A 20620-nucleotide genomic window follows, 5' to 3' on the forward strand; every position below is an offset into this window, starting at 1 on the left:
TTTGAAGAAGAAAGATCTAGCTGACTGAAATAAGTTCATTGGATGAAAACCAACAAAAATTGACAAGAACCACGAAAAGTTCTTGTATTTTAAGATAAAATCTTACTCTATTCAGGAAAAAACTTCCAGCTCGCTGAAATATGTTCATTTGCTGAAAACCATCAAAACCACGAAAAGTTCTTGTATTTGAAGATAAAATCTTTTTGCTTTGAAGAAGAAAGATCTAGCTGACTGAAATAAGTTCATTAGATGAAAACCAACAAAAATTGACAAGAACCACAAAAAGTTCTTGTATTTTAAGATAAAATCTTACGCTGTTAAAGAAAAAACTCCCAGCTCGCTGAAATATGTTCATTTGCTGAAAACCAACAAAACCACGAAAAGTTCTTGTATTTGAAGATAAAATCTTTTTTCTTTGAAGAAGAAAGATCTAGCTGACTGAAATAAGTTCATTAGATGAAAACCAACAAAAATTGACAAGAACCACGAAAGGTTCTTGTATTTTAAGATAAAATCTTACGCTATTAAAGAAAAAACTCCCAGCTCGCTGAAATATGTTCATTTGCTGAAAACCAACAAAACCACGAAAAGTTCTTGTATTTGAAGATAAAATCTTTTTTCTTTGAAGAAGAAAGATCTAGCTGACTGAAATAAGTTCATTAGATGAAAACCAACAAAAATTGACAAGAACCACGAAAAGTTCTTGTATTTTAAGATAAAATCTTACTCTATTAAGGAAAAAACTTCCAGCTCGCTGAAATATGTTCATTTGCTGAAAACCATCAAAACCACTAAAAGTTCTTGAATTTGAAGATAAAATCTTTTTGCTTTGAAGAAGAAAGATCTAGCTGACTGAAATAAGTTCATTAGATGAAAACCAACAAAAATTGACAAGAACCACGAAAAGTTCTTGTATTTTAAGATAAAATCTTACGCTATTAAAGAAAAAACTCCCAGCTCGCTGAAATATGTTCATTTGCTGAAAACCAACAAAACCACGAAAAGTTCTTGTATTTGAAGATAAAATCTTTTTGCTTTGAAGAAGAAAGATCTAGCTGACTGAAATAAGTTCATTGGATGAAAACCAACAAAAATTGACAAGAACCATGAAAAGTTCTTGTATTTTAAGATAAAATCTTAGGCTATTAAAGAAAAAACTTCCAGCTCGCTGAAATCTGTTCATTTGCTGAAAACCATCAAAACCACGAAAAGTTCTTGTATTTGAAGATAAAATCTTTTTGCTTTGAAGAAGAAAGATCTAGCTGACTGAAATAAGTTCATTAGATGAAAACCAACAAAAATTGACAAGAACCACGAAAAGTTCTTGTATTTTAAGATAAAATCTTAGGCTATTAAAGAAAAAACTTCCAGCTCGCTGAAATCTGTTCATTTGCTGAAAACCATCAAAACCACGAAAAGTTCTTGTATTTGAAGATAAAATCTTTTTGCTTTGAAGAAGAAAGATCTAGCTGACTGAAATAAGTTCATTAGATGAAAACCAACAAAAATTGACAAGAACCACGAAAAGTTCTTGTATTTTAAGATAAAATCTTACTCTATTCAGGAAAAAACTTCCAGCTCGCTGAAATATGTTCATTTGCTGAAAACCATCAAAACCACGAAAAGTTCTTGTATTTGAAGATAAAATCTTTTTGCTTTGAAGAAGAAAGATCTAGCTGACTGAAATAAGTTCATTAGATGAAAACCAACAAAAATTGACAAGAACCACGAAAAGTTCTTGTATTTTAAGATAAAATCTTACTCTATGAAGGAAAAAACTTGCAGCTCGCTGAAATATGTTCATTTGCTAAAAACCATCAAAACCACGAAAAGTTCTTGTATTTGAAGATAAAATCTTTTTGCTTTGAAGAAGAAAGATCTAGCTGACTGAAATAAGTTCATTAGATGAAAACCAACAAAAATTGACAAGAACCACGAAAAGTTCTTGTATTTTAAGATAAAATCTTACTCTATGAAGGAAAAAACTTGCAGCTCGCTGAAATATGTTCATTTGCTGAAAACCATCAAAACCACGAAAAGTTCTTGTATTTGAAGATAAAATCTTTTTGCTTTGAAGAAGAAAGATCTAGCTGACTGAAATAAGTTCATTAGATGAAAACCAACAAAAATTGACAAGAACCACGAAAAGTTCTTGTATTTTAAGATAAAATCTTACTCTGTTAAAGAAAAAACTCCCAGCTCGCTGAAATATGTTCATTTGCTGAAAAACAACAAAACCGCGAAAAGTTCTTGTATTTGAAGATAAAATCTTTTTGCTTTGAAGAAGAAAGATCTAGCTGACTGAAATAAGTTCATTGGATGAAAACCAACAAAAATTGACAAGAACCACGAAAAGTTCTTGTATTTTAAGATAAAATCTTACTCTATTCAGGAAAAAACTTCCAGCTCGCTGAAATATGTTCATTTGCTGAAAACCATCAAAACCACGAAAAGTTCTTGTATTTGAAGATAAAATCTTTTTGCTTTGAAGAAGAAAGATCTAGCTGACTGAAATAAGTTCATTAGATGAAAACCAACAAAAATTGACAAGAACCACAAAAAGTTCTTGTATTTTAAGATAAAATCTTACGCTGTTAAAGAAAAAACTTCCAGCTCGCTGAAATCTGTTCATTTGCTGAAAACCATCAAAACCACGAAAAGTTCTTGTATTTGAAGATAAAATCTTTTTGCTTTGAAGAAGAAAGATCTAGCTGACTGAAATAAGTTCATTAGATGAAAACCAACAAAAATTGACAAGAACCACGAAAAGTTCTTGTATTTTAAGATAAAATCTTAGGCTATTAAAGAAAAAACTTCCAGCTCGCTGAAATCTGTTCATTTGCTGAAAACCATCAAAACCACGAAAAGTTCTTGTATTTGAAGATAAAATCTTTTTGCTTTGAAGAAGAAAGATCTAGCTGACTGAAATAAGTTCATTAGATGAAAACCAACAAAAATTGACAAGAACCACGAAAAGTTCTTGTATTTTAAGATAAAATCTTACTCTATTCAGGAAAAAACTTCCAGCTCGCTGAAATATGTTCATTTGCTGAAAACCATCAAAACCACGAAAAGTTCTTGTATTTGAAGATAAAATCTTTTTGCTTTGAAGAAGAAAGATCTAGCTGACTGAAATAAGTTCATTAGATGAAAACCAACAAAAATTGACAAGAACCACGAAAAGTTCTTGTATTTTAAGATAAAATCTTACTCTATGAAGGAAAAAACTTGCAGCTCGCTGAAATATGTTCATTTGCTGAAAACCATCAAAACCACGAAAAGTTCTTGTATTTGAAGATAAAATCTTTTTGCTTTGAAGAAGAAAGATCTAGCTGACTGAAATAAGTTCATTAGATGAAAACCAACAAAAATTGACAAGAACCACGAAAAGTTCTTGTATTTTAAGATAAAATCTTACTCTGTTAAAGAAAAAACTCCCAGCTCGCTGAAATATGTTCATTTGCTGAAAAACAACAAAACCGCGAAAAGTTCTTGTATTTGAAGATAAAATCTTTTTGCTTTGAAGAAGAAAGATCTAGCTGACTGAAATAAGTTCATTGGATGAAAACCAACAAAAATTGACAAGAACCACGAAAAGTTCTTGTATTTTAAGATAAAATCTTACTCTATTCAGGAAAAAACTTCCAGCTCGCTGAAATATGTTCATTTGCTGAAAACCATCAAATCCACGAAAAGTTCTTGTATTTGAAGATAAAATCTTTTTGCTTTGAAGAAGAAAGATCTAGCTGACTGAAATAAGTTCATTAGATGAAAACCAACAAAAATTGACAAGAACCACAAAAAGTTCTTGTATTTTAAGATAAAATCTTACGCTGTTAAAGAAAAAACTCCCAGCTCGCTGAAATATGTTCATTTGCTGAAAACCAACAAAACCACGAAAAGTTCTTGTATTTGAAGATAAAATCTTTTTTCTTTGAAGAAGAAAGATCTAGCTGACTGAAATAAGTTCATTAGATGAAAACCAACAAAAATTGACAAGAACCACGAAAAGTTCTTGTATTTTAAGATAAAATCTTACGCTATTAAAGAAAAAACTCCCAGCTCGCTGAAATATGTTCATTTGCTGAAAACCAACAAAACCACGAAAAGTTCTTGTATTTGAAGATAAAATCTTTTTGATTTGAAGAAGAAAGATCTAGCTGACTGAAATAAGTTCATTAGATGAAAACCAACAAAAATTGACAAGAACCACGAAAAGTTCTTGTATTTTAAGATAAAATCTTACTCTATTAAGGAAAAAACTTCCAGCTCGCTGAAATATGTTCATTTGCTGAAAACCATCAAAACCACTAAAAGTTCTTGAATTTGAAGATAAAATCTTTTTGCTTTGAAGAAGAAAGATCTAGCTGACTGAAATAAGTTCATTGGATGAAAACCAACAAAAATTGACAAGAACCATGAAAAGTTCTTGTATTTTAAGATAAAATCTTACTCTATTCAGGAAAAAACTTCCAGCTCGCTGAAATATGTTCATTTGCTGAAAACCATCAAAACCACGAAAAGTTCTTGTATTTGAAGATAAAATCTTTTTGCTTTGAAGAAGAAAGATCTAGCTGACTGAAATAAGTTCATTAGATGAAAACCAACAAAAATTGACAAGAACCACGAAAAGTTCTTCTATTTTAAGATAAAATCTTACGCTGTTAAAGAAAAAACTCCCAGCTCGCTGAAATATGTTCATTTGCTGAAAACCAACAAAACCACGAAAAGTTCTTGTATTTGAAGATAAAATCTTTTTTCTTTGAAGAAGAAAGATCTAGCTGACTGAAATAAGTTCATTAGATGAAAACCAACAAAAATTGACAAGAACCACGAAAAGTTCTTGTATTTTAAGATAAAATCTTACTCTATTAAGGAAAAAACTTCCAGCTCGCTGAAATATGTTCATTTGCTGAAAACCATCAAAACCACGAAAAGTTCTTGTATTTGAAGATAAAATCTTTTTGCTTTGAAGAAGAAAGATCCAGCTGACTGAAATAAGTTCATTAGATGAAAACCAACAAAAATTGACAAGAACCACGAAAAGTTCTTGTATTTTAACATAAAATCTTACTCTATTAAAGAAAAAACTCCCAGCTCGCTGAAATATGTTCATTTGCTGAAAACCATCAAAACCACGAAAAGTTCTTGTATTTGAAGATAAAATCTTTTTGCTTTGAAGAAGAAAGATCCAGCTGACTGAAATAAGTTCATCAGATGAAAACCAACAAAAATTGACAAGAACCACGAAAAGTTCTTGTATTTTAAGATAAAATCTTAGGCTATTAAAGAAAAAACTTCCAGCTCGCTGAAATCTGTTCATTTGCTGAAAACCATCAAAACCACGAAAAGTTCTTGTATTTGAAGATCAAATCTTTTTGCTTTGAAGAAGAAAGATCTCGCTGACTGAAATAAGTTCATGAGATGAAAACCAACAAAAATTGACAAGAACCACGAAAAGTTCTTGTATTTTAAGATAAAATCTTACTCTATGAAGGAAAAAACTTCCAGCTCGCTGAAATATGTTCATTTGCTGAAAACCATCAAAACCACGAAAAGTTCTTGTATTTGAAGATAAAATCTTTTTTCTTTGAAGAAGAAAGATCCAGCTGACTGAAATAAGATTTTATCTTCAAATACAAGAACTTTTCGTGGTTTTGTTGGTTTTCAGCAAATGATCATATTTCAGCGAGCTGGGAGTTTTTTCTTTAATAGCGTAAGATTTTATCTTAAAATACAAGAACTTTTCATGGTTCTTGTCAATTTTTGTTGGTTTTCATCTAATGAACTTATTTCAGTCAGCTAGATCTTTCTTCTTCAAAGCAAAAAGATTTTATCTTCAAATACAAGAACTTTTCGTGGTTTTGATGGTTTTCAGCAAATGAACATATTTCAGCGAGCTGGAAGTTTTTTCCTGAATAGAGTAAGATTTTATCTTAAAATACAAGAACTTTTCGTGGTTCTTGTCAATTTTTGTTGGTTTTCATCTAATGAACTTATTTCAGTCAGCTAGATCTTTCTTCTTCAAAGCCAAAAGATTTTATCTTCAAATACAAGAACTTTTCGTGGTTTTGATGGTTTTCAGCAAATGAACATATTTCAGCGAGCTGGAAGTTTTTTCTTTAATAGCCTAAGATTTTATCTTAAAATACAAGAACTTTTCGTGGTTCTTGTCAATTTTTGTTGGTTTTCATCTAATGAACTTATTTCAGTCAGCTAGATCTTTCTTCTTCAAAGCAAAAAGATTTTATCTTCAAATACAAGAACTTTTCGTGGTTTTGATGGTTTTCAGCAAATGAACATATTTCAGCGAGCTGGAAGTTTTTTCTTTAATAGCCTAAGATTTTATCTTAAAATACAAGAACTTTTCGTGGTTCTTGTCAATTTTTGTTGGTTTTCATCTAATGAACTTATTTCAGTCAGCTAGATCTTTCTTCTTCAAAGAAAAAAGATTTTATCTTCAAATACAAGAACTTTTCGTGGTTTTGTTGGTTTTCAGCAAATGAACATATTTCAGCGAGCTGGGAGTTTTTTCTTTAACAGCGTAAGATTTTATCTTAAAATACAAGAACTTTTTGTGGTTCTTGTCAATTTTTGTTGGTTTTCATCTAATGAACTTATTTCAGTCAGCTAGATCTTTCTTCTTCAAAGCAAAAAGATTTTATCTTCAAATACAAGAACTTTTCGTGGTTTTGATGGTTTTCAGCAAATGAACATATTTCAGCGAGCTGGAAGTTTTTTCCTGAATAGAGTAAGATTTTATCTTAAAATACAAGAACTTTTCGTGGTTCTTGTCAATTTTTGTTGGTTTTCATCCAATGAACTTATTTCAGTCAGCTAGATCTTTCTTCTTCAAAGCAAAAAGATTTTATCTTCAAATACAAGAACTTTTCGCGGTTTTGTTGTTTTTCAGCAAATGAACATATTTCAGCGAGCTGGGAGTTTTTTCTTTAACAGAGTAAGATTTTATCTTAAAATACAAGAACTTTTCGTGGTTCTTGTCAATTTTTGTTGGTTTTCATCTAATGAACTTATTTCAGTCAGCTAGATCTTTCTTCTTCAAAGCAAAAAGATTTTATCTTCAAATACAAGAACTTTTCGTGGTTTTGATGGTTTTCAGCAAATGAACATATTTCAGCGAGCTGCAAGTTTTTTCCTTCATAGAGTAAGATTTTATCTTAAAATACAAGAACTTTTCGTGGTTCTTGTCAATTTTTGTTGGTTTTCATCTAATGAACTTATTTCAGTCAGCTAGATCTTTCTTCTTCAAAGCAAAAAGATTTTATCTTCAAATACAAGAACTTTTCGTGGTTTTGATGGTTTTTAGCAAATGAACATATTTCAGCGAGCTGGAAGTTTTTTCCTTCATAGAGTAAGATTTTATCTTAAAATACAAGAACTTTTCGTGGTTCTTGTCAATTTTTGTTGGTTTTCATCTAATGAACTTATTTCAGTCAGCTAGATCTTTCTTCTTCAAAGCAAAAAGATTTTATCTTCTAATACAAGAACTTTTCGTGGTTTTGATGGTTTTCAGCAAATGAACATATTTCAGCGAGCTGGAAGTTTTTTCCTGAATCGAGTAAGATTTTATCTTAAAATACAAGAACTTTTCGTGGTTCTTGTCAATTTTTGTTGGTTTTCATCTAATGAACTTATTTCAGTCAGCTAGATCTTTCTTCTTCAAAGCAAAAAGATTTTATCTTCAAATACAAGAACTTTTCGTGGTTTTGATGGTTTTCAGCAAATGAACAGATTTCAGCGAGCTGGAAGTTTTTTCTTTAATAGCCTAAGATTTTATCTTAAAATACAAGAACTTTTCGTGGTTCTTGTCAATTTTTGTTGGTTTTCATCTAATGAACTTATTTCAGTCAGCTAGATCTTTCTTCTTCAAAGCAAAAAGATTTTATCTTCAAATACAAGAACTTTTCGTGGTTTTGATGGTTTTCAGCAAATGAACAGATTTCAGCGAGCTGGAAGTTTTTTCTTTAATAGCCTAAGATTTTATCTTAAAATACAAGAACTTTTCATGGTTCTTGTCAATTTTTGTTGGTTTTCATCCAATGAACTTATTTCAGTCAGCTAGATCTTTCTTCTTCAAAGCAAAAAGATTTTATCTTCAAATACAAGAACTTTTCGTGGTTTTGTTGGTTTTCAGCAAATGAACATATTTCAGCGAGCTGGGAGTTTTTTCTTTAATAGCGTAAGATTTTATCTTAAAATACAAGAACTTTTCGTGGTTCTTGTCAATTTTTGTTGGTTTTCATCTAATGAACTTATTTCAGTCAGCTAGATCTTTCTTCTTCAAAGCAAAAAGATTTTATCTTCAAATTCAAGAACTTTTAGTGGTTTTGATGGTTTTCAGCAAATGAACATATTTCAGCGAGCTGGAAGTTTTTTCCTTAATAGAGTAAGATTTTATCTTAAAATACAAGAACTTTTCGTGGTTCTTGTCAATTTTTGTTGGTTTTCATCTAATGAACTTATTTCAGTCAGCTAGATCTTTCTTCTTCAAAGAAAAAAGATTTTATCTTCAAATACAAGAACTTTTCGTGGTTTTGTTGGTTTTCAGCAAATGAACATATTTCAGCGAGCTGGGAGTTTTTTCTTTAATAGCGTAAGATTTTATCTTAAAATACAAGAACCTTTCGTGGTTCTTGTCAATTTTTGTTGGTTTTCATCTAATGAACTTATTTCAGTCAGCTAGATCTTTCTTCTTCAAAGAAAAAAGATTTTATCTTCAAATACAAGAACTTTTCGTGGTTTTGTTGGTTTTCAGCAAATGATCATATTTCAGCGAGCTGGGAGTTTTTTCTTTAATAGCGTAAGATTTTATCTTAAAATACAAGAACTTTTCATGGTTCTTGTCAATTTTTGTTGGTTTTCATCTAATGAACTTATTTCAGTCAGCTAGATCTTTCTTCTTCAAAGCAAAAAGATTTTATCTTCAAATACAAGAACTTTTCGTGGTTTTGATGGTTTTCAGCAAATGAACATATTTCAGCGAGCTGGAAGTTTTTTCCTTAATAGAGTAAGATTTTATCTTAAAATACAAGAACTTTTCGTGGTTCTTGTCAATTTTTGTTGGTTTTCATCTAATGAACTTATTTCAGTCAGCTAGATCTTTCTTCTTCAAAGCAAAATGATTTTATCTTCAAATACAAGAACTTTTCGTGTTTTTGATGGTTTTCAGCAAATGAACATATTTCAGCGAGCTGGAAGTTTTTTCCTTAATAGAGTAAGATTTTATCTTAAAATACAAGAACTTTTCGTGGTTCTTGTCAATTTTTGTTGGTTTTCATCTAATGAACTTATTTCAGTCAGCTAGATCTTTCTTCTTCAAAGCAAAAAGATTTTATCTTCAAATACAAGAACTTTTCGTGGTTTTGTTGGTTTTCAGCAAATGAACATATTTCAGCGAGCTGGGAGTTTTTTCATTAATAGCGTAAGATTTTATCTTAAAATACAAAAACTTTTCGTGGTTCTTGTCAATTTTTGTTGGTTTTCATCTAATGAACTTATTTCAGTCAGCTAGATCTTTCTTCTTCAAAGCAAAAATATTTTATCTTCAAATACAAGAACTTTTCGTGGTTTTGATGGTTTTCAGCAAATGAACATATTTCAGCGAGCTGGAAGTTTTTTCCTTAATAGAGTAAGATTTTATCATAAAATACAAGAACTTTTCGTGGTTCTTGTCAATTTTTGTTGGTTTTCATCTAATGAACTTATTTCAGTCAGCTAGATCTTTCTTCTTCAAAGCAAAAAGATTTTATCTTCAAATACAAGAACTTTTCGTGGTTTTGATGGTTTTCAGCAAATGAACATATTTCAGCGAGCTGGAAGTTTTTTCCTTAATAGAGTAAGATTTTATCTTAAAATACAAGAACTTTTCGTGGTTCTTGTCAATTTTTGTTGGTTTTCATCTAATGAACTTATTTCAGTCAGCTAGATCTTTCTTCTTCAAAGCCAAAAGATTTTATCTTCAAATACAAGAACTTTTCGTGGTTTTGATGGTTTTCAGCAAATGAACATATTTCAGCGAGCTGGAAGTTTTTTCTTTAATAGCCTAAGATTTTATCTTAAAATACAAGAACTTTTCGTGGTTCTTGTCAATTTTTGTTGGTTTTCATCTAATGAACTTATTTCAGTCAGCTAGATCTTTCTTCTTCAAAGCAAAAAGATTTTATCTTCAAATACAAGAACTTTTCGTGGTTTTGATGGTTTTCAGCAAATGAACATATTTCAGCGAGCTGGAAGTTTTTTCTTTAATAGCCTAAGATTTTATCTTAAAATACAAGAACTTTTCGTGGTTCTTGTCAATTTTTGTTGGTTTTCATCTAATGAACTTATTTCAGTCAGCTAGATCTTTCTTCTTCAAAGAAAAAAGATTTTATCTTCAAATACAAGAACTTTTCGTGGTTTTGTTGGTTTTCAGCAAATGAACATATTTCAGCGAGCTGGGAGTTTTTTCTTTAACAGCGTAAGATTTTATCTTAAAATACAAGAACTTTTTGTGGTTCTTGTCAATTTTTGTTGGTTTTCATCTAATGAACTTATTTCAGTCAGCTAGATCTTTCTTCTTCAAAGCAAAAAGATTTTATCTTCAAATACAAGAACTTTTCGTGGTTTTGATGGTTTTCAGCAAATGAACATATTTCAGCGAGCTGGAAGTTTTTTCCTGAATAGAGTAAGATTTTATCTTAAAATACAAGAACTTTTCGTGGTTCTTGTCAATTTTTGTTGGTTTTCATCCAATGAACTTATTTCAGTCAGCTAGATCTTTCTTCTTCAAAGCAAAAAGATTTTATCTTCAAATACAAGAACTTTTCGCGGTTTTGTTGTTTTTCAGCAAATGAACATATTTCAGCGAGCTGGGAGTTTTTTCTTTAACAGAGTAAGATTTTATCTTAAAATACAAGAACTTTTCGTGGTTCTTGTCAATTTTTGTTGGTTTTCATCTAATGAACTTATTTCAGTCAGCTAGATCTTTCTTCTTCAAAGCAAAAAGATTTTATCTTCAAATACAAGAACTTTTCGTGGTTTTGATGGTTTTCAGCAAATGAACATATTTCAGCGAGCTGCAAGTTTTTTCCTTCATAGAGTAAGATTTTATCTTAAAATACAAGAACTTTTCGTGGTTCTTGTCAATTTTTGTTGGTTTTCATCTAATGAACTTATTTCAGTCAGCTAGATCTTTCTTCTTCAAAGCAAAAAGATTTTATCTTCAAATACAAGAACTTTTCGTGGTTTTGATGGTTTTTAGCAAATGAACATATTTCAGCGAGCTGGAAGTTTTTTCCTTCATAGAGTAAGATTTTATCTTAAAATACAAGAACTTTTCGTGGTTCTTGTCAATTTTTGTTGGTTTTCATCTAATGAACTTATTTCAGTCAGCTAGATCTTTCTTCTTCAAAGCAAAAAGATTTTATCTTCTAATACAAGAACTTTTCGTGGTTTTGATGGTTTTCAGCAAATGAACATATTTCAGCGAGCTGGAAGTTTTTTCCTGAATCGAGTAAGATTTTATCTTAAAATACAAGAACTTTTCGTGGTTCTTGTCAATTTTTGTTGGTTTTCATCTAATGAACTTATTTCAGTCAGCTAGATCTTTCTTCTTCAAAGCAAAAAGATTTTATCTTCAAATACAAGAACTTTTCGTGGTTTTGATGGTTTTCAGCAAATGAACAGATTTCAGCGAGCTGGAAGTTTTTTCTTTAATAGCCTAAGATTTTATCTTAAAATACAAGAACTTTTCGTGGTTCTTGTCAATTTTTGTTGGTTTTCATCTAATGAACTTATTTCAGTCAGCTAGATCTTTCTTCTTCAAAGCAAAAAGATTTTATCTTCAAATACAAGAACTTTTCGTGGTTTTGATGGTTTTCAGCAAATGAACAGATTTCAGCGAGCTGGAAGTTTTTTCTTTAATAGCCTAAGATTTTATCTTAAAATACAAGAACTTTTCATGGTTCTTGTCAATTTTTGTTGGTTTTCATCCAATGAACTTATTTCAGTCAGCTAGATCTTTCTTCTTCAAAGCAAAAAGATTTTATCTTCAAATACAAGAACTTTTCGTGGTTTTGTTGGTTTTCAGCAAATGAACATATTTCAGCGAGCTGGGAGTTTTTTCTTTAATAGCGTAAGATTTTATCTTAAAATACAAGAACTTTTCGTGGTTCTTGTCAATTTTTGTTGGTTTTCATCTAATGAACTTATTTCAGTCAGCTAGATCTTTCTTCTTCAAAGCAAAAAGATTTTATCTTCAAATTCAAGAACTTTTAGTGGTTTTGATGGTTTTCAGCAAATGAACATATTTCAGCGAGCTGGAAGTTTTTTCCTTAATAGAGTAAGATTTTATCTTAAAATACAAGAACTTTTCGTGGTTCTTGTCAATTTTTGTTGGTTTTCATCTAATGAACTTATTTCAGTCAGCTAGATCTTTCTTCTTCAAAGAAAAAAGATTTTATCTTCAAATACAAGAACTTTTCGTGGTTTTGTTGGTTTTCAGCAAATGAACATATTTCAGCGAGCTGGGAGTTTTTTCTTTAATAGCGTAAGATTTTATCTTAAAATACAAGAACCTTTCGTGGTTCTTGTCAATTTTTGTTGGTTTTCATCTAATGAACTTATTTCAGTCAGCTAGATCTTTCTTCTTCAAAGAAAAAAGATTTTATCTTCAAATACAAGAACTTTTCGTGGTTTTGTTGGTTTTCAGCAAATGATCATATTTCAGCGAGCTGGGAGTTTTTTCTTTAATAGCGTAAGATTTTATCTTAAAATACAAGAACTTTTCATGGTTCTTGTCAATTTTTGTTGGTTTTCATCTAATGAACTTATTTCAGTCAGCTAGATCTTTCTTCTTCAAAGCAAAAAGATTTTATCTTCAAATACAAGAACTTTTCGTGGTTTTGATGGTTTTCAGCAAATGAACATATTTCAGCGAGCTGGAAGTTTTTTCCTTAATAGAGTAAGATTTTATCTTAAAATACAAGAACTTTTCGTGGTTCTTGTCAATTTTTGTTGGTTTTCATCTAATGAACTTATTTCAGTCAGCTAGATCTTTCTTCTTCAAAGCAAAATGATTTTATCTTCAAATACAAGAACTTTTCGTGTTTTTGATGGTTTTCAGCAAATGAACATATTTCAGCGAGCTGGAAGTTTTTTCCTTAATAGAGTAAGATTTTATCTTAAAATACAAGAACTTTTCGTGGTTCTTGTCAATTTTTGTTGGTTTTCATCTAATGAACTTATTTCAGTCAGCTAGATCTTTCTTCTTCAAAGCAAAAAGATTTTATCTTCAAATACAAGAACTTTTCGTGGTTTTGTTGGTTTTCAGCAAATGAACATATTTCAGCGAGCTGGGAGTTTTTTCATTAATAGCGTAAGATTTTATCTTAAAATACAAAAACTTTTCGTGGTTCTTGTCAATTTTTGTTGGTTTTCATCTAATGAACTTATTTCAGTCAGCTAGATCTTTCTTCTTCAAAGCAAAAATATTTTATCTTCAAATACAAGAACTTTTCGTGGTTTTGATGGTTTTCAGCAAATGAACATATTTCAGCGAGCTGGAAGTTTTTTCCTTAATAGAGTAAGATTTTATCATAAAATACAAGAACTTTTCGTGGTTCTTGTCAATTTTTGTTGGTTTTCATCTAATGAACTTATTTCAGTCAGCTAGATCTTTCTTCTTCAAAGCAAAAAGATTTTATCTTCAAATACAAGAACTTTTCGTGGTTTTGATGGTTTTCAGCAAATGAACATATTTCAGCGAGCTGGAAGTTTTTTCCTTAATAGAGTAAGATTTTATCTTAAAATACAAGAACTTTTCGTGGTTCTTGTCAATTTTTGTTGGTTTTCATCTAATGAACTTATTTCAGTCAGCTAGATCTTTCTTCTTCAAAGCAAAAAGATTTTATCTTCAAATACAAGAACTTTTCGTGGTTTTGATGGTTTTCAGCAAATGAACATATTTCAGAGAGCTGGAAGTTTTTTCCTTAATAGAGTAAGATTTTATCTTAAAATACAAGAACTTTTCGTGGTTCTTGTCAATTTTTGTTGGTTTTCATCTAATGAACTTATTTCAGTCAGCGAGATCTTTCTTCTTCAAAGCAAAAAGATTTTATCTTCAAATACAAGAACTTTTCGTGGTTTTGATGGTTTTCAGCAAATGAACAGATTTCAGCGAGCTGGAAGTTTTTTCTTTAATAGCCTAAGATTTTATCTTAAAATACAAGAACTTTTCGTGGTTCTTGTCAATTTTTGTTGGTTTTCATCTAATGAACTTATTTCAGTCAGCTAGATCTTTCTTCTTCAAAGCAAAAAGATTTTATCTTCAAATACAAGAACTTTTCGTGGTTTTGATGGTTTTCAGCAAATGAACAGATTTCAGCGAGCTGGAAGTTTTTTCTTTAATAGCCTAAGATTTTATCTTAAAATACAAGAACTTTTCATGGTTCTTGTCAATTTTTGTTGGTTTTCATCCAATGAACTTATTTCAGTCAGCTAGATCTTTCTTCTTCAAAGCAAAAAGATTTTATCTTCAAATACAAGAACTTTTCGTGGTTTTGATGGTTTTCAGCAAATGAACAGATTTCAGCGAGCTGGAAGTTTTTTCTTTAATAGCCTAAGATTTTATCTTAAAATACAAGAACTTTTCGTGGTTCTTGTCAATTTTTGTTGGTTTTCATCTAATGAACTTATTTCAGTCAGCTAGATCTTTCTTCTTCAAAGCAAAAAGATTTTATCTTCAAATACAAGAACTTTTCGTGGTTTTGATGGTTTTCAGCAAATGAACAGATTTCAGCGAGCTGGAAGTTTTTTCTTTAATAGCCTAAGATTTTATCTTAAAATACAAGAACTTTTCATGGTTCTTGTCAATTTTTGTTGGTTTTCATCCAATGAACTTATTTCAGTCAGCTAGATCTTTCTTCTTCAAAGCAAAAAGATTTTATCTTCAAATACAAGAACTTTTCGTGGTTTTGTTGGTTTTCAGCAAATGAACATATTTCAGCGAGCTGGGAGTTTTTTCTTTAATAGCGTAAGATTTTATCTTAAAATACAAGAACTTTTCGTGGTTCTTGTCAATTTTTGTTGGTTTTCATCTAATGAACTTATTTCAGTCAGCTAGATCTTTCTTCTTCAAAGCAAAAAGATTTTATCTTCAAATTCAAGAACTTTTAGTGGTTTTGATGGTTTTCAGCAAATGAACATATTTCAGCGAGCTGGAAGTTTTTTCCTTAATAGAGTAAGATTTTATCTTAAAATACAAGAACTTTTCGTGGTTCTTGTCAATTTTTGTTGGTTTTCATCTAATGAACTTATTTCAGTCAGCTAGATCTTTCTTCTTCAAAGAAAAAAGATTTTATCTTCAAATACAAGAACTTTTCGTGGTTTTGTTGGTTTTCAGCAAATGAACATATTTCAGCGAGCTGGGAGTTTTTTCTTTAATAGCGTAAGATTTTATCTTAAAATACAAGAACCTTTCGTGGTTCTTGTCAATTTTTGTTGGTTTTCATCTAATGAACTTATTTCAGTCAGCTAGATCTTTCTTCTTCAAAGAAAAAAGATTTTATCTTCAAATACAAGAACTTTTCGTGGTTTTGTTGGTTTTCAGCAAATGATCATATTTCAGCGAGCTGGGAGTTTTTTCTTTAATGGCGTAAGATTTTATCTTAAAATACAAGAACTTTTCATGGTTCTTGTCAATTTTTGTTGGTTTTCATCTAATGAACTTATTTCAGTCAGCTAGATCTTTCTTCTTCAAAGCAAAAAGATTTTATCTTCAAATACAAGAACTTTTCGTGGTTTTGATGGTTTTCAGCAAATGAACATATTTCAGCGAGCTGGAAGTTTTTTCCTTAATAGAGTAAGATTTTATCTTAAAATACAAGAACTTTTCGTGGTTCTTGTCAATTTTTGTTGGTTTTCATCTAATGAACTTATTTCAGTCAGCTAGATCTTTCTTCTTCAAAGCAAAAAGATTTTATCTTCAAATTCAAGAACTTTTAGTGGTTTTGATGGTTTTCAGCAAATGAACATATTTCAGCGAGCTGGAAGTTTTTTCCTTAATAGAGTAAGATTTTATCTTAAAATACAAGAACTTTTCGTGGTTCTTGTCAATTTTTGTTGGTTTTCATCTAATGAACTTATTTCAGTCAGCTAGATCTTTCTTCTTCAAAGAAAAAAGATTTTATCTTCAAATACAAGAACTTTTCGTGGTTTTGTTGGTTTTCAGCAAATGAACATATTTCAGCGAGCTGGGAGTTTTTTCTTTAATAGCGTAAGATTTTATCTTAAAATACAAGAACCTTTCGTGGTTCTTGTCAATTTTTGTTGGTTTTCATCTAATGAACTTATTTCAGTCAGCTAGATCTTTCTTCTTCAAAGAAAAAAGATTTTATCTTCAAATACAAGAACTTTTCGTGGTTTTGTTGGTTTTCAGCAAATGATCATATTTCAGCGAGCTGGGAGTTTTTTCTTTAATAGCGTAAGATTTTATCTTAAAATACAAGAACTTTTCATGGTTCTTGTCAATTTTTGTTGGTTTTCATCTAATGAACTTATTTCAGTCAGCTAGATCTTTCTTCTTCAAAGCAAAAAGATTTTATCTTCAAATACAAGAACTTTTCGTGGTTTTGATGGTTTTCAGCAAATGAACATATTTCAGCGAGCTGGAAGTTTTTTCCTTAATAGAGTAAGATTTTATCTTAAAATACAAGAACTTTTCGTGGTTCTTGTCAATTTTTGTTGGTTTTCATCTAATGAACTTATTTCAGTCAGCTAGATCTTTCTTCTTCAAAGCAAAATGATTTTATCTTCAAATACAAGAACTTTTCGTGTTTTTGATGGTTTTCAGCAAATGAACATATTTCAGCGAGCTGGAAGTTTTTTCCTTAATAGAGTAAGATTTTATCTTAAAATACAAGAACTTTTCGTGGTTCTTGTCAATTTTTGTTGGTTTTCATCTAATGAACTTATTTCAGTCAGCTAGATCTTTCTTCTTCAAAGCAAAAAGATTTTATCTTCAAATACAAGAACTTTTCGTGGTTTTGTTGGTTTTCAGCAAATGAACATATTTCAGCGAGCTGGGAGTTTTTTCATTAATAGCGTAAGATTTTATCTTAAAATACAAAAACTTTTCGTGGTTCTTGTCAATTTTTGTTGGTTTTCATCTAATGAACTTATTTCAGTCAGCTAGATCTTTCTTCTTCAAAGCAAAAATATTTTATCTTCAAATACAAGAACTTTTCGTGGTTTTGATGGTTTTCAGCAAATGAACATATTTCAGCGAGCTGGAAGTTTTTTCCTTAATAGAGTAAGATTTTATCATAAAATACAAGAACTTTTCGTGGTTCTTGTCAATTTTTGTTGGTTTTCATCTAATGAACTTATTTCAGTCAGCTAGATCTTTCTTCTTCAAAGCAAAAAGATTTTATCTTCAAATACAAGAACTTTTCGTGGTTTTGATGGTTTTCAGCAAATGAACATATTTCAGCGAGCTGGAAGTTTTTTCCTTAATAGAGTAAGATTTTATCTTAAAATACAAGAACTTTTCGTGGTTCTTGTCAATTTTTGTTGGTTTTCATCTAATGAACTTATTTCAGTCAGCTAGATCTTTCTTCTTCAAAGCAAAAAGATTTTATCTTCAAATACAAGAACTTTTCGTGGTTTTGATGGTTTTCAGCAAATGAACATATTTCAGAGAGCTGGAAGTTTTTTCCTTAATAGAGTAAGATTTTATCTTAAAATACAAGAACTTTTCGTGGTTCTTGTCAATTTTTGTTGGTTTTCATCTAATGAACTTATTTCAGTCAGCGAGATCTTTCTTCTTCAAAGCAAAAAGATTTTATCTTCAAATACAAGAACTTTTCGTGGTTTTGATGGTTTTCAGCAAATGAACAGATTTCAGCGAGCTGGAAGTTTTTTCTTTAATAGCCTAAGATTTTATCTTAAAATACAAGAACTTTTCGTGGTTCTTGTCAATTTTTGTTGGTTTTCATCTAATGAACTTATTTCAGTCAGCTAGATCTTTCTTCTTCAAAGCAAAAAGATTTTATCTTCAAATACAAGAACTTTTCGTGGTTTTGATGGTTTTCAGCAAATGAACAGATTTCAGCGAGCTGGAAGTTTTTTCTTTAATAGCCTAAGATTTTATCTTAAAATACAAGAACTTTTCATGGTTCTTGTCAATTTTTGTTGGTTTTCATCCAATGAACTTATTTCAGTCAGCTAGATCTTTCTTCTTCAAAGCAAAAAGATTTTATCTTCAAATACAAGAACTTTTCGTGGTTTTGTTGGTTTTCAGCAAATGAACATATTTCAGCGAGCTGGGAGTTTTTTCTTTAATAGCGTAAGATTTTATCTTAAAATACAAGAACTTTTCGTGGTTCTTGTCAATTTTTGTTGGTTTTCATCTAATGAACTTATTTCAGTCAGCTAGATCTTTCTTCTTCAAAGCAAAAAGATTTTATCTTCAAATTCAAGAACTTTTAGTGGTTTTGATGGTTTTCAGCAAATGAACATATTTCAGCGAGCTGGAAGTTTTTTCCTTAATAGAGTAAGATTTTATCTTAAAATACAAGAACTTTTCGTGGTTCTTGTCAATTTTTGTTGGTTTTCATCTAATGAACTTATTTCAGTCAGCTAGATCTTTCTTCTTCAAAGAAAAAAGATTTTATCTTCAAATACAAGAACTTTTCGTGGTTTTGTTGGTTTTCAGCAAATGAACATATTTCAGCGAGCTGGGAGTTTTTTCTTTAATAGCGTAAGATTTTATCTTAAAATACAAGAACCTTTCGTGGTTCTTGTCAATTTTTGTTGGTTTTCATCTAATGAACTTATTTCAGTCAGCTAGATCTTTCTTCTTCAAAGAAAAAAGATTTTATCTTCAAATACAAGAACTTTTCGTGGTTTTGTTGGTTTTCAGCAAATGATCATATTTCAGCGAGCTGGGAGTTTTTTCTTTAATGGCGTAAGATTTTATCTTAAAATACAAGAACTTTTCATGGTTCTTGTCAATTTTTGTTGGTTTTCATCTAATGAACTTATTTCAGTCAGCTAGATCTTTCTTCTTCAAAGCAAAAAGATTTTATCTTCAAATACAAGAACTTTTCGTGGTTTTGATGGTTTTCAGCAAATGAACATATTTCAGCGAGCTGGAAGTTTTTTCCTTAATAGAGTAAGATTTTATCTTAAAATACAAGAACTTTTCGTGGTTCTTGTCAATTTTTGTTGGTTTTCATCTAATGAACTTATTTCAGTCAGCTAGATCTTTCTTCTTCAAAGCAAAATGATTTTATCTTCAAATACAAGAACTTTTCGTGTTTTTGATGGTTTTCAGCAAATGAACATATTTCAGCGAGCTGGAAGTTTTTTCCTTAATAGAGTAAGATTTTATCTTAAAATACAAGAACTTTTCGTGGTTCTTGTCAATTTTTGTTGGTTTTCATCTAATGAACTTATTTCAGTCAGCTAGATCTTTCTTCTTCAAAGCAAAAAGATTTTATCTTCAAATACAAGAACTTTTCGTGGTTTTGTTGGTTTTCAGCAAATGAACATATTTCAGCGAGCTGGGAGTTTTTTCATTAATAGCGTAAGATTTTATCTTAAAATACAAAAACTTTTCGTGGTTCTTGTCAATTTTTGTTGGTTTTCATCTAATGAACTTATTTCAGTCAGCTAGATCTTTCTTCTTCAAAGCAAAAATATTTTATCTTCAAATACAAGAACTTTTCGTGGTTTTGATGGTTTTCAGCAAATGAACATATTTCAGCGAGCTGGAAGTTTTTTCCTTAATAGAGTAAGATTTTATCATAAAATACAAGAACTTTTCGTGGTTCTTGTCAATTTTTGTTGGTTTTCATCTAATGAACTTATTTCAGTCAGCTAGATCTTTCTTCTTCAAAGCAAAAAGATTTTATCTTCAAATACAAGAACTTTTCGTGGTTTTGATGGTTTTCAGCAAATGAACATATTTCAGCGAGCTGGAAGTTTTTTCCTTAATAGAGTAAGATTTTATCTTAAAATACAAGAACTTTTCGTGGTTCTTGTCAATTTTTGTTGGTTTTCATCTAATGAACTTATTTCAGTCAGCTAGATCTTTCTTCTTCAAAGCAAAATGATTTTATCTTCAAATACAAGAACTTTTCGTGTTTTTGATGGTTTTCAGCAAATGAACATATTTCAGCGAGCTGGAAGTTTTTTCCTTAATAGAGTAAGATTTTATCTTAAAATACAAGAACTTTTCGTGGTTCTTGTCAATTTTTGTTGGTTTTCATCTAATGAACTTATTTCAGTCAGCTAGATCTTTCTTCTTCAAAGCAAAAAGATTTTATCTTCAAATACAAGAACTTTTCGTGGTTTTGTTGGTTTTCAGCAAATGAACATATTTCAGCGAGCTGGGAGTTTTTTCATTAATAGCGTAAGATTTTATCTTAAAATACAAAAACTTTTCGTGGTTCTTGTCAATTTTTGTTGGTTTTCATCTAATGAACTTATTTCAGTCAGCTAGATCTTTCTTCTTCAAAGCAAAAATATTTTATCTTCAAATACAAGAACTTTTCGTGGTTTTGATGGTTTTCAGCAAATGAACATATTTCAGCGAGCTGGAAGTTTTTTCCTTAATAGA

Source organism: Heptranchias perlo, unplaced genomic scaffold (assembly GCF_035084215.1).
Source record: "Heptranchias perlo isolate sHepPer1 unplaced genomic scaffold, sHepPer1.hap1 HAP1_SCAFFOLD_112, whole genome shotgun sequence".
NCBI lineage: Eukaryota > Metazoa > Chordata > Chondrichthyes > Hexanchiformes > Hexanchidae > Heptranchias > Heptranchias perlo.